This window comes from Lissotriton helveticus, chromosome 7, assembly GCF_964261635.1.
Source record: "Lissotriton helveticus chromosome 7, aLisHel1.1, whole genome shotgun sequence".
In the NCBI taxonomy this organism is placed as follows: domain Eukaryota; kingdom Metazoa; phylum Chordata; class Amphibia; order Caudata; family Salamandridae; genus Lissotriton; species Lissotriton helveticus.
The window spans coordinates 1,741,369,381-1,741,388,009 of NC_136068.1; the positions used below are offsets into that span (position 1 = coordinate 1,741,369,381).

The 18,629-nt window shown below is 51.7% G+C and overlaps 1 protein-coding gene across 2 annotated transcripts in view; it reads right to left on the bottom strand.

Annotated features, from left to right (window-relative positions):
* IGLON5 (IgLON family member 5) overlaps window positions 1-18,629 on the bottom strand; it is a 1,087,135-nt gene that overhangs the window by 994,510 nt on the left and 73,996 nt on the right. The window lies entirely within an intron of this gene.

An 18,629-nucleotide genomic window follows, 5' to 3' on the forward strand; every position in this document is an offset into this window, starting at 1 on the left:
TAGAGTGAAAGGAGGGCTCTTAGGGGACCTGTAAGGTGCAGGGCGGATGAATCGTAGATACTTCTTCGATGGTGTGGATTTGAGAATGCCCCATGCAGGTGAAGGGGCAGATGTGGAATTGACTCTTGGAGATTGGGAAGGGCTAACACATAAAACAATGGTCCTGGAGGCACCATACCCTATCCCTGGGCTTCTGCTTATCATCCCAATGCATTCTGGGATGTGTAGTAGAGACCTGCTGCAGTAAAGCCTCTTTGAAGAAATTAGATATAAGTATTAGTTATTTTGCATAAATGTGTCCATCCAATACAGCTTGACGGCTTCCTTCTCATATGAAGTGAAGCGCACTTCCTAAAGTACAGTGTACCAGCCCCTCCCGCCCCTTTTGCCCCCAGGAACTGCAAAGAGGTATCCTGACCCTACTGTTGACCATCCCTTCTGTGTGACCGGTCACTCAAGTGGACATGACCGTCCTGATATCATCAGAAGCGGTCGCTCCTCACGCTGCTCCCTGCTCTGCCTGCCGCTTGTGGTATCGTAGCGCTATACTGCAGATTGCTGTCTGCTAGCTCACATTGCTCCCACAACTATTATTGCCTGTTTGCTTATCATAATTATATTGTAGCGCTATATTGCCAAAGTGCGCTTTGACGATCTTCATTTGTACTGTGCTGCCTGTATAATTCATTTGTGACTGATTGTGCCGGTGCCACTGCCATTTTCATCGCGCTTATTCAGATTGTGCCCCAATCCTGTTTCGCGTTTGGCTTGCTGCCATTTTGTTGTTGTTGTTGTCCCTCCCTGCCCGGCTCTCCACCCCGCTCCCGCCTCCCAGCTGCTCCTCCCTCCCACTGATAGTTTAGGCTCCGCTCTCCCGTTGTAGCGCTGTGACAGTCCTGATCTCATCAGAAGCGGTCGCTCCTCACGCTGCTCCCTGCTCTGCTTGCCGCTTGTGGTATCGTAGCGCTATACTGCAGATTGCTGTCTGCTAGCTCACATTGCTCCCACAACTATTATTGCCTGTTTGGTTATTATAATTATATCGTAGCGCTATATTGCCAAAGTGTGCTTTGACGATCTTCAATTGTACTGTGCTGCCTATATAATTCATTTGTGCCTGTTGTGCCGGTGCCACTGCCATTTTCATCGCGCTTATTCAGATTGTGTCCCAATCCTGTTTCGCGTTTGGCTTGCTGCCATTTTGTTGTTGTTGTTGTCCCTCCCTGCCCGGCTCTCCACCCCGCTCCCGCCTCCCAGCTGCTCCTCCCTCGGCCCTCCCCCTCCACTATCCACATATGACAGATGCCTTCACGCGCAGCGGGCACGCCCCATGCGCGCCGAAGGTGCGCCAAAGGTAAGCCCGTCTACGCCCGTCCGCGCCCAGCGCCAGACCCCCTGGCCCCCGCAACATCTTCCCCACCCGCTTCACGTACGACGCCGCATCCCTCTCAGCCCTTAATCCCGGCCGCACACCACAATGCTACCAAGCTGCCCCAGGTCACACCCATGGACCTTTCACCTGCCACTCCTGCAAGTTCGACTGCATCAGGACCCACACCAAATCCACAAACTCCAAACAGAGCTCCGACACTAACCACCTAAAGTGCATCCTGCTCAACACCCGCTCGGTCCACAGACACTCCATTGAACTCTGGAACCTACTCGACACTACATCGCCGGACGTCGCCTTCCTTACAGAAACATGGATGAACGCCTCATCAGCACCCGACATCGCCATAGCCATCCCAGACTCCTACAAGATTATCCGAAAAGATCGCACCAACCAAACTGGAGGAGGCATCGCCATCGTCCATAAGAACACCATCCGCATCACGACCAGTTCCGACGATAACCTCGCTACCGCCGAACACCTTCACTTCCAGATCCACACCGACCCCAAAACCACACTCAGAGGCACCCTCATCTACAGACCTCCAGGACCCCGCACACAATTCAGCGAAGACATCACTGACTTCATCAGCCCACATGCCCTCCCCTCCGAGGACTACATTCTACTGGGAGACCTCAACTTCCACCTGGAAAAGAAAAACGACAGCAACACCACTACCCTTCTGGACAACCTGGCCAATCTCGGACTCAAACAACTTGTTGACACCCCCACTCACCTGGCAGGACACACGCTTGACCCTATCTTCACTTCCAGCAAGCACATCTCCTTCGATCACACCACAGCTCTCTATTGGACGGACCACAGCTGCGTTCACTTCAACTACAAAAAGACCACGACCCACAACCCCCCACAACCTATTCCTCGAAGAAATTGGAACAAAATCACCACCGACCAGCTATTCACATCGCTTCACCAAAACCCTCCTGCAAAATCATCGGACCCAAACCAAGCAGCCACCAACCTCACACAATGGATCACCCACAGCGCCGACGAACTAGCACCCCTGAAAAACCATCTAATCAAGCAAGGTAGCAAAAAAGCCCCCTGGTTCAGCGATGACCTTAAGAAATCCAAGAAATTCTGTCGTACTCTCGAGAAAGCCTGGAAAAAAAAAACAACCACTGACAACCTGGCCACCTTCAAGAACGCCACCCGCAAACACCATCAACTGATCCGATCCACCAAGAAATCAGCATTCAAGGATCGACTCGACAACAACGCCCAAAACAGCAAGGAACTATTCAACATCGTCAAAGAATTTACCAACCCCACCGCCGGCACCAACGACATCACCCCCTCCCAAGACCTCTGCGACTCTCTATCCTCATTCTTCCACAACAAAATCGCCGAAATACACAACAGCTTTGAAAACCAGTCCGAAGACCAGTCCACTCCACCCACCTCCGAACCAAAACCGCACTCTAACAACCTTTGCACCTGGAACCCAATCACCACTGAAGACACCATCCGCCTGATGAACTCCATCCACTCAGGATCGCCAACCGACCCATGTCCCCACCACATTTTCAACAAAGCAGACTCTATCATCGCACCTCATCTCCGCGATGTCATCAACTGTTCCTTCAACTCCGCTACCTTCCCGGAAAGCTGGAAACATGCCGAACTCAGCGCCCTTCTGAAGAAACCCACAGCAGACCCCACTGAACTTAAGAACTACCGCCCCATCTCGCTCCTCCCATTTCCTGCCAAAGTCATTGAGAAAGCTGTCAATAGTCAACTCGCCGCCTTCCTTGAATCCAACAATTCCCTGGACCCCTCGCAGTCCGGCTTCCGAGCCAAACACAGCACCGAAACCGCACTCATCGCAGCAACAGACGACATTCAAACCCTACTGGACAACGGAGAAACAGCTGCCCTCATCCTACTTGACCTCTCCGCAGCATTCGACACAGTCTGTCATAGCACCCTCATACAACGCCTCAGCAATGTCGGAATACAAGGAAAAGCATTGGACTGGATCATCTCGTTCCTCGCCGGAAGAACCCAAAGAGTCCGCCTCCCCCCTTTTAGATCAGAGGCCACCGAAGTCATCTGCGGCGTACCACAAGGATCATCACTCAGCCCCACCCTCTTCAACGTATACATGAGCCCCCTCGCATCCATCGCGCGCCAACACAACCTCAACATCATCTCCTACGCAGACGACACCCAGCTGATCCTCTCCCTCACCAAAGACCCAAACACCGCCAAAACCAACTTACACGAAGGAATGAAAGAAGTAGCCGAGTGGATGAAGAACAGCCGTTTAAACTAAACTCGGACAAAACGGAAGTCCTCATCTTAGGATCATCCCCCTCTGCCTGGGACGACTCATGGTGGCCACCGGCCCTGGGAACCGCACCCATACCTACGGATCACGCACGTAACCTAGGCTTCATCCTGGACTCCTCCCTCTCGATGACCAGACAAGCCAACGCCGTCTCATCATCTTGCTTCAACATCCTATGCATGCTCAAAAAAATCTTCAGATGGATCCCCACCGAAACAAGAAAGACGGTCACTCACGCACTGGTCACAAGCCGATTAGACTACGGAAACACCCTTTACGCCGGAACCACAGCCAAACTACAGAAAAAACTCCAACGCATCCAAAACGCCTCAGCCAGACTCATATTGGACATCCCTCGGCAAGCTCACATTTCCGGCCACCTGAAAGACCTCCATTGGCTCCCCGTCAACAAGAGAATAACGTTCCGTCTCCACACCCACGCACACAAAGCCCTCTACGACCTAGGACCAGAATGCCTCAACACGCGAATGTCCTTCTACACCCCCTCCCGCCAACTACGATCGTCCAATCAAGCCCTCGCCGCAATTCCGCGCATCCATAGATCCACCATGGGGGGAAGATCATTCTCCTACTTAGCGGCCAAAACCTGGAATTCTCTCCCCACCCACCTCCGCCTTACACAGAACCACTTCTCCTTCAGAAAGCAACTAAAAACATGGATATTCAATAAGTAAAGCACCCCCCTCCCTCAAGCGCCTTGAGACCCTCTGGGTGAGTAGTGTGCTGTACAAATTCTCGAACTTGAACTTGAACTATCACCTCCTCTGCCTCAAACTGGCAGGAAAATCCAGAGCTGGGATTTTTGAAAATTGTTTAAAAGCTAACTTAATCATTTTTTTTTGGCTGACAAACAGTTGAGCTACAACAGAAAGTTCTCTGATGACCTGAGGAATAACATATAATTCTTCTCTCTGCAATGTTATTTTTCCAGATGTCGACTCAAAGCTATGGTTAGTGATGGTTACGTTTATTGGGCGTCAGTATTGGCTGCAGCGTGTTTGGTGAGGAAGTGACCTGTTGATCCCTTTACATGACCTTCAAATTTGAGGCGTAAAACCTGCCAGGCTGCGCAGCACTATGCCCTTCCAACGCGATGACGTCAGCATAATTCATAATAATCCCAGTGGATGCGAGGAGGTAGATGGTTACTCTCATAGTGGACCAGCCACATATGTGAGGAGGCTCAGAGATAAACGTCAGGACAAAATCAACACACTTATCTCGATGTTTAAATGTTCATGATCTTTGTTGTGTTATTTTAATGATTTTATTGTTATGCAATGGTTTTAATTAACTTATGCAATAAATACATTTACTACATGCAGCATGACTCATGTGAGCAGTAGGCACACTTCTTATTTATGGTACTACTACTACGATGACAAAAACCGCAATGACAATGGGCCCGATTCACAGAACTAACTTAAGACAAAATCCTAAACTTACTACCATTTTGGTATTCACAGAAGGCACTTACTCATTTAGGTATTCACGAAGGCATTTAGGAGTCGTAAAGTTAGGACTGCTAACTTTAGGACTCCTAAATGCCTTCTGTGAATACCGAACATCTTCAAGTTAGGATTTTTCTCAGTTTAGGAGTAGTAAAGTTAAGACTCCTAACTTTGGGAGTCCTAAATGACTTCTGTGAATACCGAAATGAGTAAGTGGCTTCTGTGAATACCAAAATGAGTAAGTGCCTTCTCTGAATACCAAAATTAGTAAGTGCCTTCTGTGAATATCAAAATGGTAGTAAGTTTAGGATTTTGTCTTAATTAGTTCTGTGAATCGGGCCCAGTGCTTTTATTAAGGATATATATTTTTCTGATTTACACGTTTCAGCACCTGCAATTCCAGATTTTAAAAACATATCCTTAATTTATATGGTACATAAAGATCAATTTTTCCCTGCATCGCGAAAACGTGAGGGCTTGCTGAGATGTCTCAAAGCGATGACGAAAAGAAGAAACAAATTTGGCGCTGAGTGTGCAGGGCTGGGTAACAGCAGAGGACCTTCTCACAAGTCTTTGCAGGATATGCCCACTGCGAGTTCAAAGTTCACACACACCGTACCGTCAGCAGTTTATTTCAGCCCAGCATGCCTTGCGGTCAGGGTACAGCAGCCCATATCTGGAGTGCTGGGAAAGTAGTCCCAAGCTGCTCCACTCTCCGCCATACATTGTTTCTCTTCGTATATACAGGCATTTTCAGGTCTTAGGGTCAGATGTTACCGAATAGCAAACTTTTGTGATTCGCTATTTGGTAATTGCAAACACCAATGTACCGAAGTGTGTTTTACACTTTCTGAGATTCCCAGTAGTTCGGAACTAGACCTACCTCATTAATATTCATGAGGTAGATCTTAGTTTGCGACCCATTGGGTATCCCAAAAATCACAGGGATGGTGGCCTGCTGGGGTAAGCAAACCACCATGTTTTTTTACTTTTCAATAAAGCATTTTTTTGCTTTGAAATGTTGCCTGGTTTCCATGAAGAAAAATGGGAAGCGTTTCAAAAATAAAATCAAAAGTTTTCTTTACAGTTTTTTGAGAGTAGGTAGTAGTCGGTGGGACCAATGCCTGCTCTTAAAAACTGTTTTGACAAACCTTCTCAAAGGGGAAGGAGTCCTTTGCGAACAAGTTACCACCTCTTGAAGCAGGCAGTAAAATATGAATGTTTTGCAACATTTCCGTGGCAAAACATTTACACATACCACTGCAATTCAGTATTGGGAAGGGACGCTCTAAACAAGCCCGTTCCTAATACCAAATCTCAAACCAGATTTGATAATAGATTTCCGACTCGCAAATAGGGCATTGTACATTAAAAAATGCTTTTATGCTATTGCAAACAGCCCAATTCTGTGAATCGGGACGTTTGCGGCCTTAAAAAAGCTTTGCACATCTGTCCCTAAATGAGATACATACTGAAATAATATAATGATAGATAGAAAATTGTTAAGCGTTACCTCAGGCCGTCAGAAGTGCTCTAGTTTACCCTACTATTGTGCTCTGTTTAGAGCAGTGGTTCTTAACATGCATTCCGGGGAGCCCTGGGGGTCCGCCACTGCTTAGAAAATTACATATTATTAACAGATTAATGAAATGTAGAAAAAATAAAGAAGGGAGAGATATAAAATCGAACATTTTAAAACATTTTGTAAATGTGAAAGAATTTGAAATTAGAGACTAAAAAGTAAGTTAGTATCGTTAGCTCGATTTGCGGGACCAGTGAAAGTGCACTGGACAGAATTTAGTATGAATGATGGGTCATCTTAATTGAATTTAGAAAAGATTCCCCCATCCTATTATATTTAAAATGTAGATTTTTAAAACTTTTTTTGTGAATTAAAAAATAATTTCATCATTTGTATATTTGTTTGATATATGCTTGTTTCTGTATTTTTTCGTGATTGTTTTACGGTTCAACAAAAATGTATAGGCTGATGTCTTCTTCTTTAAGTAATGACTTTGTGGGGTTCCCCAGTTTCCAATGATGATTCAGTGGGACTTACCGGGTTTCAGTAATGTGTAAGTGGGGGTCTGCAGAAATCAAAAGGTTAAACACCACTGGGTTTGAGCATACATTTAAACTCACGTTAGGGGGTCACACTGGACTTTTAGACCCAGCCCAGCTGTGCTGACGATTTTTAGGTGGCAAGCATCTAACACAGGCACTGGGAATAGTCTGCCCCAATGCCCCTCCTTGCCCACAACTACCTCCTTTTGTACTTTTAGCCTGTCTCTTCCTCTACATGACTAGCAGATGCAAGGTGCTGTAATGGAGAGCAGCCATTTTACCCTTCTTTCAGCATTCTAGATTCTGTCTTACTTCAGTGCTTGAAATGAACCATGGTGTACTGTCAATGAAAGAGACATCAACAGTAAGACACTGGCACCTTGGACAAATCTGTCATATCCGGTGCTGAATGTACCACAACTCTATTGCGTATCGTAATAATGGTCTTCCGGTTAGCCTGTCGTAGTCAGTATTAAATAAAAAACACCAAGCAATTATGGCCTCAATTTGTATTTAATAAATGTGGGGCGGTGAATGCCCCGCCCATCAAACGGATTCTCCACTCCTTTCAGAGTGCGGGGACGCACCACATTTCCTACGGCAGATTCTCAGCTGGCTCCGCTAGAGGAGGCCGTTGACCAATGGCCATCAGCCAATGTGTATCAGGACATCTGTCCTATTTATTGCAGTCATTCTGAAGTTCAACTTTTCTATTCAAGACCACCAGGGAAAGGCTGGTGGTCTGGAAAATGAAACGAAGGGTAAGCCTCTAGTTTATTGGGAGGAAACTTCCAGCACATCAGGGCCATTTGTATTTTGTTTTTCAGTAACAAAGTCAAAACCCGTTTCTGACTGGGCACATCAAACATGGTACCTTCTTGGAAAACCTTTAATGCCTTTAGAGAGTCAGAGCCGCTGCGGCTTCACTGAACCACAAAGATACGCGCCTATGTGGCGGGAATTCTTTTTTTGCGGGCAGTCTTCTGCCATAGGGGCGGAGGCCACAGCCTTCACTGACTCCACTGAGTGTGGGAGAGTGGTTCATCTGCCATACATCAGCAAATGTATCATTCTCTTCTTTCATGGGCAGTTGCGGCTGCTTCCAATGCAACATGATAGGGCGGCAGGGTGGGGGGATACAAACACAAAGAAAAACATTTAAAAAAATGAACTACCACTTACCTGATGATGCATCTGCCATCTTGCTCCTCTCCCAATCCTTGATTGGTGCACACTGCACAGGCTCCCAGATGCCAACCCTGACGCTGCTTTCATGCTGGAAATCCTATTACCCAGTATGAGAGTAGTGCAGGGATTGGTCTGGATAGCCTGCTTTGCTCTGACAGGGCCTTGGAGCCTGTGTGGTCTCCACCTGACTGTGCAACACAGCTCAGGATGGAGACATGCTAAGTGCGCATGTCGGTTCAGCTGTCCTAAGATGCCCGGCCAAAATGATATGCGCACCTTGCAGTGCCCATCACTCCACCTCCCTGAAGCACCGGATTGCCCGGTACTGCCCCGCCCTCTGACTCGGATACCCAGCAAATTATCATTTTGTTTTTCTCTGTTGCCTCTGCTGGGTCCCAGCAGTGGGGCAACGCTCCTCCACCATAGAGGAGGAGCCGCCCCTGTTTACGGGTCCTCTCCCTTCCTTCGAAGTGGGGAAACCACCACATGTTTTATAGTAGAGCAAGTAAGAGCAGTCCTGGGCAAGACAATTTGACAGTGACCTGTATGCTTTTAGAGAAACCTCCCAGTCCTTCAGGGATATTGCTTTTTAGTTTCCCAGAAACAATTGCCTACTTGAGTGGTCTGTTACTATGAAACAAAACATTGCTGTCCAGCTGCCAGGGCTGGCGGGGTGCCCAGCATGACAATTTATACAAATTTGTTCCGGCCATGTTCGAGAAGCAATTTTGGTGAAAATACCCTTCCACGGCTGTGGAGAATTCAAACTTTGGTAGGCGGGGCTGGTGGAGGCCAGGACTCCACACGGCGGCCCAGCCACCAAAGTATAAATGAGACCTTTAATTCATAACATTTCGTTGGAAAAGCCACTTGTTAAAAATATTTTACGTTTTCAAAAGTTTGACATTCACCCTTACAATTAGGTCGGGGCAATTATTTTAAATACAATGGCAAAATTAAGGCATTCCCAAACTTCGGGGCATATTCACAAGCCCCTATCGCCACAGGAACTTCATGTTTAGTGAGTTCCTGTGGCGATATGTGCTTTCCCTTATTTACAAGGCAGCGTTAAGCCGCTTAACGTGGCTTAGCACTACCTTGTAAATAAGACACCCTTTCAGACTGTACTTAGCATGAAAGGGGAGGGCAATGGGTTTTACGGCGGGCATTCTGCCACAACAACTATTGATTTTGACGTTGCCCCCTATTTACAAGGGTGGAGTGAATACGAGGCTGCACCAAAATTAAGACCAGGGAAAACCTGTTCTTAAACAGGCGAAACGAGGAGAAATGCTTTATTTCACCTAGTTTTTGCTGTTTCCTTGTGTGCTGCGTTGTGCACCACATAGAGAAACAGCAAAAGGCCATTGATTGTTTATGTGCAGGAAGGTGACCCTTCCTGTACACAAAGAATCTTTTCAAAAAATGGCATTTTGTAACTTCTATGTGTGCTGCACTAAGCAGATTACATAGAAGTGACAAAACACCAATTAAAGATTGTTTATGTTAAGGAATGTTCAGGAAGGGGTACCTTCCTGCACATAAACAATCTTCCCCTCAACTAAGACACACTTGCCCTATGGTGCAAGGATGCCTGTGTTGGCGCTAGGCTACTAAATTTAGCGACAGCGCAGGGGGAAATGCAGGGCTGCACCATATTGTTGTTAATATGGTGCAGCCTTGCGTTTCAGAAGTGGTGGACCGTGGCACTATGTTAAGAAGGAAAACACCACACTCCACCACTTCATTGTAAATATGCCCCCTCATGTAATAACAAATGATACATTTGCAACATTTCACAATACCCAATTTAAAACACTTCGTATCAAAAAATCTTGCTAGATACCAGCAGGAGACTGCCTCGCTCAGAAAATGTGGCACAAGTTTCCTGCCAGTATCTCACGAGAACTTTTTATGCACGGTGTGATCTCACTTAAAATTATAGAAGATAACGGAAAACAACATTTTGTTCCAATTTTGCACATCTCTAATTTAATGACTTAGCTTTGGTGTCAAATTTGCCCATGAATGACACTAGAATAGTGCATCTGTCCAGTCAAAGCAGAGGCAAGGAAGGTAATGGCCTAAGTCAATGCAAGGACACTTTTCAGGTTATTAAGAATCTCTACTTGTAAAACATCCGTCTTTCCACGTTGGTTCCAACTCATTGCTTCGAGCTGAGCGTAAAATACATGGACGAACTAACATTGTCGAACTGAAGTTTTGTCACCAATTGACCTCGCTGTGTGTATTTCAAACGAAACTTTGAAACTCCGAGGATGCTTTTGGAAAGTTTGTGATCGACTTCAGTGTTTGATGGCCTGGTCCTGATGCTGATGGACGGTGCATGATGGATGAACATTTCCTGATGGATGGCTGCAGGTGAGGACAGTGATGGATATGAAGGGTTGACGTTCAGAGGGGTGATGGATGGAGGCTGTCCCATGAACCTCTCCACGCAGATAATGCTGCCTCACACTAGTGCCTGTGCTCTGGGCCCGCCGCCTGCCGCGCGGGGTACACGCAGACTCTAAGTGCACCTTTCTGTGTAAAAAACACATAATGCACATAATAAAAGACAGAAGAACAACATTGGAGCCTCGTTTGCTCTGCTCTGAGTGATAATGCACTTGCTGCAGTAATGGAGCATGTTCAGCAGGTATAAACCTTAGGTTCCTGGACCACACGTAGGGATGTTTTGATTATGGAGGAAGGAGGAAATCTCGGGGGGCGGGGGGGAATTAGGGGTGAGGTCCACGGAGTGGAGTCACGGGGAAGTACTTGAAATGACTGGGCTGGGCCTATGTTTCTATGTATGTTTCTTTGTACTGTTTCTTTTAACATTGTGTGTTCGTCCCCTTACACTGACTGCAGATCCCAGCACCTCTAGGTATCCCCCCTTACACTGGCTGCAGAGTCCAGCACCTCTAGGTACCCCCCCTTACACTGGCTGCAGAGCCCGGAACCTCTAGGTCTCCCCCTTACACTTGCTGCAGAGCCCAGCACCTCTAGGTACCCCCCTTACACTTGCTGCAGAGCCCAGCACCTGTAGGTCTCCCCTTACACTGGCTGCAGAGCCCGGAACCTCTAGGTCTCCCCCTTACACTTGCTGCAGAGCCCAGCACCTCTAGGTATCCCTCTTACACTTGCTGCAGAGCCCAGCACCTCTAGATATCCCCCCTTACACTGGCAGCAGAGCCCAGCACCTGTAGGTCTCCCCATTACACTTGCTGCAGAGCCCAGCACCTCTAGGTATCCCCCTTAGACTGGCTGCAGAGCCCAGCACCTGTAGGTACCCCCTTACACTGGCTGCAGAGCCCGGTCCCTCTAGGTCTCCCCCTTACATTGAGTGCAGAGCCCAGCACCTCTAGGTACCCCCCCTTACACTGGCTGCAGAGCCCGGCACCTCTAGTTCTCCCCCCTTACACTGGCTGCAGAGCCCAGCACCTCTAGGTACCCCCTTACACTGGCTGCAGAGCCCGGTCCCTCTAGGTCTCCCCCTTACATTGAGTGCAGAGCCCAGCACCTCTAGGTACCCCCCTTACACTGGCTGCAGAGCCCGGCACCTCTAGTTCTCCCCCCTTACACTGGCTGCAGAGCCCAGCACCTCTAGGTACCCCCCCTTACACTGGCTGCAGAGCCCAGCACCTCTAGGTCTCCCCCTTACACTGGCTGCAGAGCCCGGAACCTCTAGGTCTCCCCCTTACACTTGCTGCAGAGCCCAGCACCTCTAGGTACCCCCCTTACACTGGCTGCAGAGCCCAGCACCTGTAGGTCTCCCCTTACACTGGCTGCAGAGCCTGGTCTGTCTAAGTCTCCCCTTACATTTGCTGCAGATCCTGGTCTCTCTAGGTCCCCCTTACACTGGCTGCAGAGCCCAGCCCCTCTAGGTCTCCCCCCTTACACTGGCTGCAGAGCCCGGCACCTTTAGGTCTCCCCCCTTACACTGGCTGCAGAGCCCGGTCCCTCTAGGTCTCCCCCTTACATTGACTGCAGAGTCCAGCACCTCTAGGGACCCCCCTTACACTTGCTGCAGAGCCCAGCACCTGTAGGTCTCCCCCTTACACTTGCTGCAGAGCCCAGCACCTCTAGGTCTCCCCCCTTACACTGGCTGCAGAGCCCGGTCCCTCTAGGTCTCCCCCTTACATTGACTGCAGAGCCCAGCACCTCTAGGTACCCCCTTACACTGGCTGCAGAGCCCGGTCCCTCTAGGTCTCCCCCTTACACTTGCTGCAGAGCCTGGCCCCTCTAGGTCTCCCCCCTTACACTGGCTGCAGAGCCCGGTCCCTCTAGGTCTCCCCCTTACATTGACTGCAGAGTCCAGCACCTCTAGGTACCCCCTTACACTGGCTGCAGAGCCCAGCACCTGTAGGTCTCCCCCTTACACTTGCTGCGGAGCCCAGCACCTCTAGGTCTCCCCCTTACACTGGCTGCAGAGCCCGGTCCCTCTAGGTCTCCCCCCTTACACTGGCTGCAGAGCCCGGTCCCTCTAGGTCTCCCCCTTACATTGACTGCAGAGCCCAGCACCTCTAGGTACCCCCTTACACTTGCTGCAGAGCCCAGCACCTCTAGGTCTCCCCCCTTACACTGGCTGCAGAGCCCGGTCCCTCTAGGTCTCCCCCTTACATTGACTGCAGAGCCCAGCACCTCTAGGTACCCCCTTACACTGGCTGCAGAGCCCGGTCCCTCTAGGTCTCCCCCTTACACTTGCTGCAGAGCCCGGCCCCTCTAGGTCTCCCCCCTTACACTGGCTGCAGAGCCCGGTCCCTCTAGGTCTCCCCCTTACATTGACTGCAGAGTCCAGCACCTCTAGGTACCCCCTTACACTGGCTGCAGAGCCCAGCACCTGTAGGTCTCCCCCTTACACTTGCTGCGGAGCCCAGCACCTCTAGGTCTCCCCCTTACACTGGCTGCAGAGCCCGGTCCCTCTAGGTCTCCCCCTTACACTTGCTGCAGAGCCCGGTCCCTCTAGGTCTCCCCCTTACATTGACTGCAGAGCCCGGCACCTGTAGGTCTCCCCTTACACTGGCTGCAGAGCCTGGTCTCTCTAAGTCTCCCCTTACATTTGCTGCAGATCCTGGTCTCTCTAGGTCTCCCCCCTTACACTGGCTGCAGAGCCCAGCACCTCTAGGTCTCCCCCCTTACACTGGCTGCAGAGCCCGGCACCTCTAGGTCTCCCCCCTTACACTGGCTGCAGAGCCCGGCACCTCTAGGTCTCCCCCCTTACACTGGCTGCAGAGCCCGGCACCTCTAGGTCTCCCCCCCTTACACTGGCTGCAGAGCCCGGTCCCTCTAGGTCTCCCCCTTACATTGACTGCAGAGTCCAGCACCTCTAGGTCTCCCCCTTACACTTGCTGCAGAGCCCAGCACCTCTAGGTCTCCCCCTTACATTTGCTGCAGATCCTGGTCTCTCTAGGTCCCCCTTACACTGGCTGCAGAGCCCAGCACCTCTAGGTCTCCCCCCTTACACTGGCTGCAGAGCCCAGCACCTCTAGGTCACCCCCCTTACACTGGCTGCAGAGCCCGGCACCTCTAGGTCTCCCCCCTTACACTGGCTGCAGAGCCCGGCACCTCTAGGTCTCCCCCCCTTACACTGGCTGCAGAGCCCGGTCCCTCTAGGTCTCCCCCTTACATTGACTGCAGAGTCCAGCACCTCTATGTCTCCCCCTTACACTTGCTGCAGAGCCCAGCACCTCTAGGTCTCCCCCTTACATTTGCTGCAGATCCTGGTCTCTCTAGGTCCCCCTTACACTGGCTGCAGAGCCCAGCACCTCTAGGTCTCCCCCCTTACACTGGCTGCTGAGCCCGGCACCTTTAGGTCTCCCCCCCTTACACTGGCTGCAGAGCCCGGTCCCTCTAGGTCTCCCCCTTACATTGACTGCAGAGTCCAGCACCTCTAGGTACCCCCCTTACACTTGCTGCAGAGCCCAGCACCTGTAGGTCTCCCCCTTACACTTGCTGCAGAGCCCAGCACCTCTAGGTCTCCCCCCTTACACTGGCTGCAGAGCCCGGTCCCTCTAGGTCTCCCCCTTACATTGACTGCAGAGCCCAGCACCTCTAGGTACCCCCTTACACTGGCTGCAGAGCCCGGTCCCTCTAGGTCTCCCCCTTACACTTGCTGCAGAGCCTGGCCCCTCTAGGTCTCCCCCCTTACACTGGCTGCAGAGCCCGGTCCCTCTAGGTCTCCCCCTTACATTGACTGCAGAGTCCAGCACCTCTAGGTACCCCCTTACACTGGCTGCAGAGCCCAGCACCTGTAGGTCTCCCCCTTACACTTGCTGCGGAGCCCAGCACCTCTAGGTCTCCCCCTTACACTGGCTGCAGAGCCCGGTCCCTCTAGGTCTCCCCCCTTACACTGGCTGCAGAGCCCGGTCCCTCTAGGTCTCCCCCTTACATTGACTGCAGAGCCCAGCACCTCTAGGTACCCCCTTACACTTGCTGCAGAGCCCAGCACCTCTAGGTCTCCCCCCTTACACTGGCTGCAGAGCCCGGTCCCTCTAGGTCTCCCCCTTACATTGACTGCAGAGCCCAGCACCTCTAGGTACCCCCTTACACTGGCTGCAGAGCCCGGTCCCTCTAGGTCTCCCCCTTACACTTGCTGCAGAGCCCGGCCCCTCTAGGTCTCCCCCCTTACACTGGCTGCAGAGCCCGGTCCCTCTAGGTCTCCCCCTTACATTGACTGCAGAGTCCAGCACCTCTAGGTACCCCCTTACACTGGCTGCAGAGCCCAGCACCTGTAGGTCTCCCCCTTACACTTGCTGCGGAGCCCAGCACCTCTAGGTCTCCCCCTTACACTGGCTGCAGAGCCCGGTCCCTCTAGGTCTCCCCCTTACACTTGCTGCAGAGCCCGGTCCCTCTAGGTCTCCCCCTTACATTGACTGCAGAGCCCGGCACCTGTAGGTCTCCCCTTACACTGGCTGCAGAGCCTGGTCTCTCTAAGTCTCCCCTTACATTTGCTGCAGATCCTGGTCTCTCTAGGTCTCCCCCCTTACACTGGCTGCAGAGCCCAGCACCTCTAGGTCTCCCCCCTTACACTGGCTGCAGAGCCCGGCACCTCTAGGTCTCCCCCCTTACACTGGCTGCAGAGCCCGGCACCTCTAGGTCTCCCCCCTTACACTGGCTGCAGAGCCCGGCACCTCTAGGTCTCCCCCCCTTACACTGGCTGCAGAGCCCGGTCCCTCTAGGTCTCCCCCTTACATTGACTGCAGAGTCCAGCACCTCTAGGTCTCCCCCTTACACTTGCTGCAGAGCCCAGCACCTCTAGGTCTCCCCCTTACATTTGCTGCAGATCCTGGTCTCTCTAGGTCCCCCTTACACTGGCTGCAGAGCCCAGCACCTCTAGGTCTCCCCCCTTACACTGGCTGCAGAGCCCAGCACCTCTAGGTCACCCCCCTTACACTGGCTGCAGAGCCCGGCACCTCTAGGTCTCCCCCCCCCTTACACTGGCTGCAGAGCCCGGTCCCTCTAGGTCTCCCCCTTACATTGACTGCAGAGTCCAGCACCTCTAGGTCTCCCCCTTACACTTGCTGCAGAGCCCAGCACCTGTAGGTCTCCCCCTTACACTTGCTGCAGAGCCCGGCCCCTCTAGGTCTCCCCCTTACACTGGCTGCAGAGCCCGGTCCCTCTAGGTCTCCCCCTTACATTGACTGCAGAGTCCAGCACCTCTAGGTACCCCCTTACACTTGCTGCAGAGCCCAGCACCTCTAGGTCTCCCCCCTTACACTGGCTGCAGAGCCCGGTCCCTCTAGGTCTCCCCCTTACATTGACTGCAGAGCCCAGCACCTCTAGGTACCCCCTTACACTGGCTGCAGAGCCCGGTCCCTCTAGGTCTCCCCCTTACACTTGCTGCAGAGCCCGGCCCCTCTAGGTCTCCCCCCTTACACTGGCTGCAGAGCCCGGTCCCTCTAGGTCTCCCCCTTACATTGACTGCAGAGTCCAGCACCTCTAGGTACCCCCTTACACTGGCTGCAGAGCCCAGCACCTGTAGGTCTCCCCCTTACACTTGCTGCAGAGCCCAGCACCTCTAGGTCTCCCCCCTTACACTGGCTGCAGAGCCCGGTCCCTCTAGGTCTCCCCCTTACATTGACTGCAGAGCCCAGCACCTCTAGGTACCCCCTTACACTGGCTGCAGAGCCCGGTCCCTCTAGGTCTCCCCCTTACATTGACTGCAGAGTCCAGCACCTCTAGGTCTCCCCCTTACACTTGCTGCAGAGCCCAGCACCTGTAGGTCTCCCCCTTACACTTGCTGCAGAGCCCGGCCCCTCTAGGTCTCCCCCTTACACTGGCTGCAGAGCCCGGTCCCTCTAGGTCTCCCCCTTACATTGACTGCAGAGTCCAGCACCTCTAGGTACCCCCTTACACTTGCTGCAGAGCCCAGCACCTCTAGGTCTCCCCCCTTACACTGGCTGCAGAGCCCGGTCCCTCTAGGTCTCCCCCTTACATTGACTGCAGAGCCCAGCACCTCTAGGTACCCCCTTACACTGGCTGCAGAGCCCGGTCCCTCTAGGTCTCCCCCTTACACTTGCTGCAGAGCCCGGCCCCTCTAGGTCTCCCCCCTTACACTGGCTGCAGAGCCCGGTCCCTCTAGGTCTCCCCCTTACATTGACTGCAGAGTCCAGCACCTCTAGGTACCCCCTTACACTGGCTGCAGAGCCCAGCACCTGTAGGTCTCCCCCTTACACTTGCTGCAGAGCCCAGCACCTCTAGGTCTCCCCCCTTACACTGGCTGCAGAGCCCGGTCCCTCTAGGTCTCCCCCTTACATTGACTGCAGAGCCCAGCACCTCTAGGTACCCCCTTACACTGGCTGCAGAGCCCGGTCCCTCTAGGTCTCCCCCTTACACTTGCTGCAGAGCCCGGTCCCTCTAGGTCTCCCCCTTACACTGGCTGCAGAGCCCGGTCCCTCTAGGTCTCCCCCTTACATTGACTGCAGAGCCCAGCACCTCTAGGTCTCCCCCTTACACTGGCTGCAGAGCCCAGCACCTCTAGGTACCCCCCCTTACACTGGCTGCAGAGCCCGGTCTCTCTAAGTCTCCCCTTACATTTGCTGCAGATCCTGGTCTCTCTAGGTCCCCCTTACACTGGCTGTCGAGCCCAGCACCTCTAGGGTGTCTGCCTTATCACAAGAGCCTGGCCTGATATCTGCCTTATCACACACTCTGCCAGAGTTGGCCTCTCTGGGTGTCTGCGCTGCTGGACTGCCTGGCCCTCTTCTCCATTACTCTGGCTGCAAATCTCAGTTGAACAAACCCTGATCCCTCTAGATCTATTACCTTTAACATTGATTGCCGAGTCTCATCCTCTTTCATATTCATTTATTGAGTGTTCTGTATCTTCATCAACGTGTCTTTTTCGATACTATACCAACTCCCATCCATTCACAGAGGTCTGCAGGACTGTCACTAGCTGCCATCTTTAAAGTTTATCAATGAGTCTTTCTCAATACTATACCAACTCCCATCCAATCACAAAGAGCTGCAGGGCTGTCACTAGCTGCCATCTTTAAAGTTTATCAATGAGTCTTTCTCAGTACTATACCAACTCCCATCCAATCACAAAGAGCTGCAGGGCTGTCACTAGCTGCCATCTTTAAAGTTTATCAATGAGTCTTTCTCAGTACTATACCAACTCCCATCCAATCAAGCTGCAGGGATATCACTAGCCGGCATCTTTAAAGTGCTGGCTGGTAGTTTGTCTGATCCCTAAATGTTGGCCAGGTGTGGGCCATAGGCCCAGTGCTTTAAATGGGCTGGTACTCACCGGTACTGAGTACCGGCACTTCTCAGTTTTCTCCCCCTGAGTAGAGTACCAGAACTTTTTTTCGGGCAAGGAGAGTACCAGTACTCCATAAAGCAGCAGGGCTCAGGCCCTGAAGAACGGGTACGTGCAACTCGAAAACTGAAAATTACCTTTTCAGATGGTGCGTGTTTATTTGCTGCTCTGGCTGGCAACAGCCTGTGTTTTTCTGCGCTGGGGTGCACCTGCAGGGTTAGGTTCTCATCAGGCGCGCAAGGCCATGGGGATCAAAGGGCTTCAGACACCCCCTCCCCCATCGTGTGTCAGCCCGGCTGAGATAGCTTCCAGGGAGCAAACACAGCTGCACCCGAGCACTTCACAGGTCTTTAAAAGACCAATTGCTTTTTAAGGAGGCATTGTTGTTTCTCGCCCCTTCTTAGATCCCCCACAGCTGCCCTCTGCATACTGCTG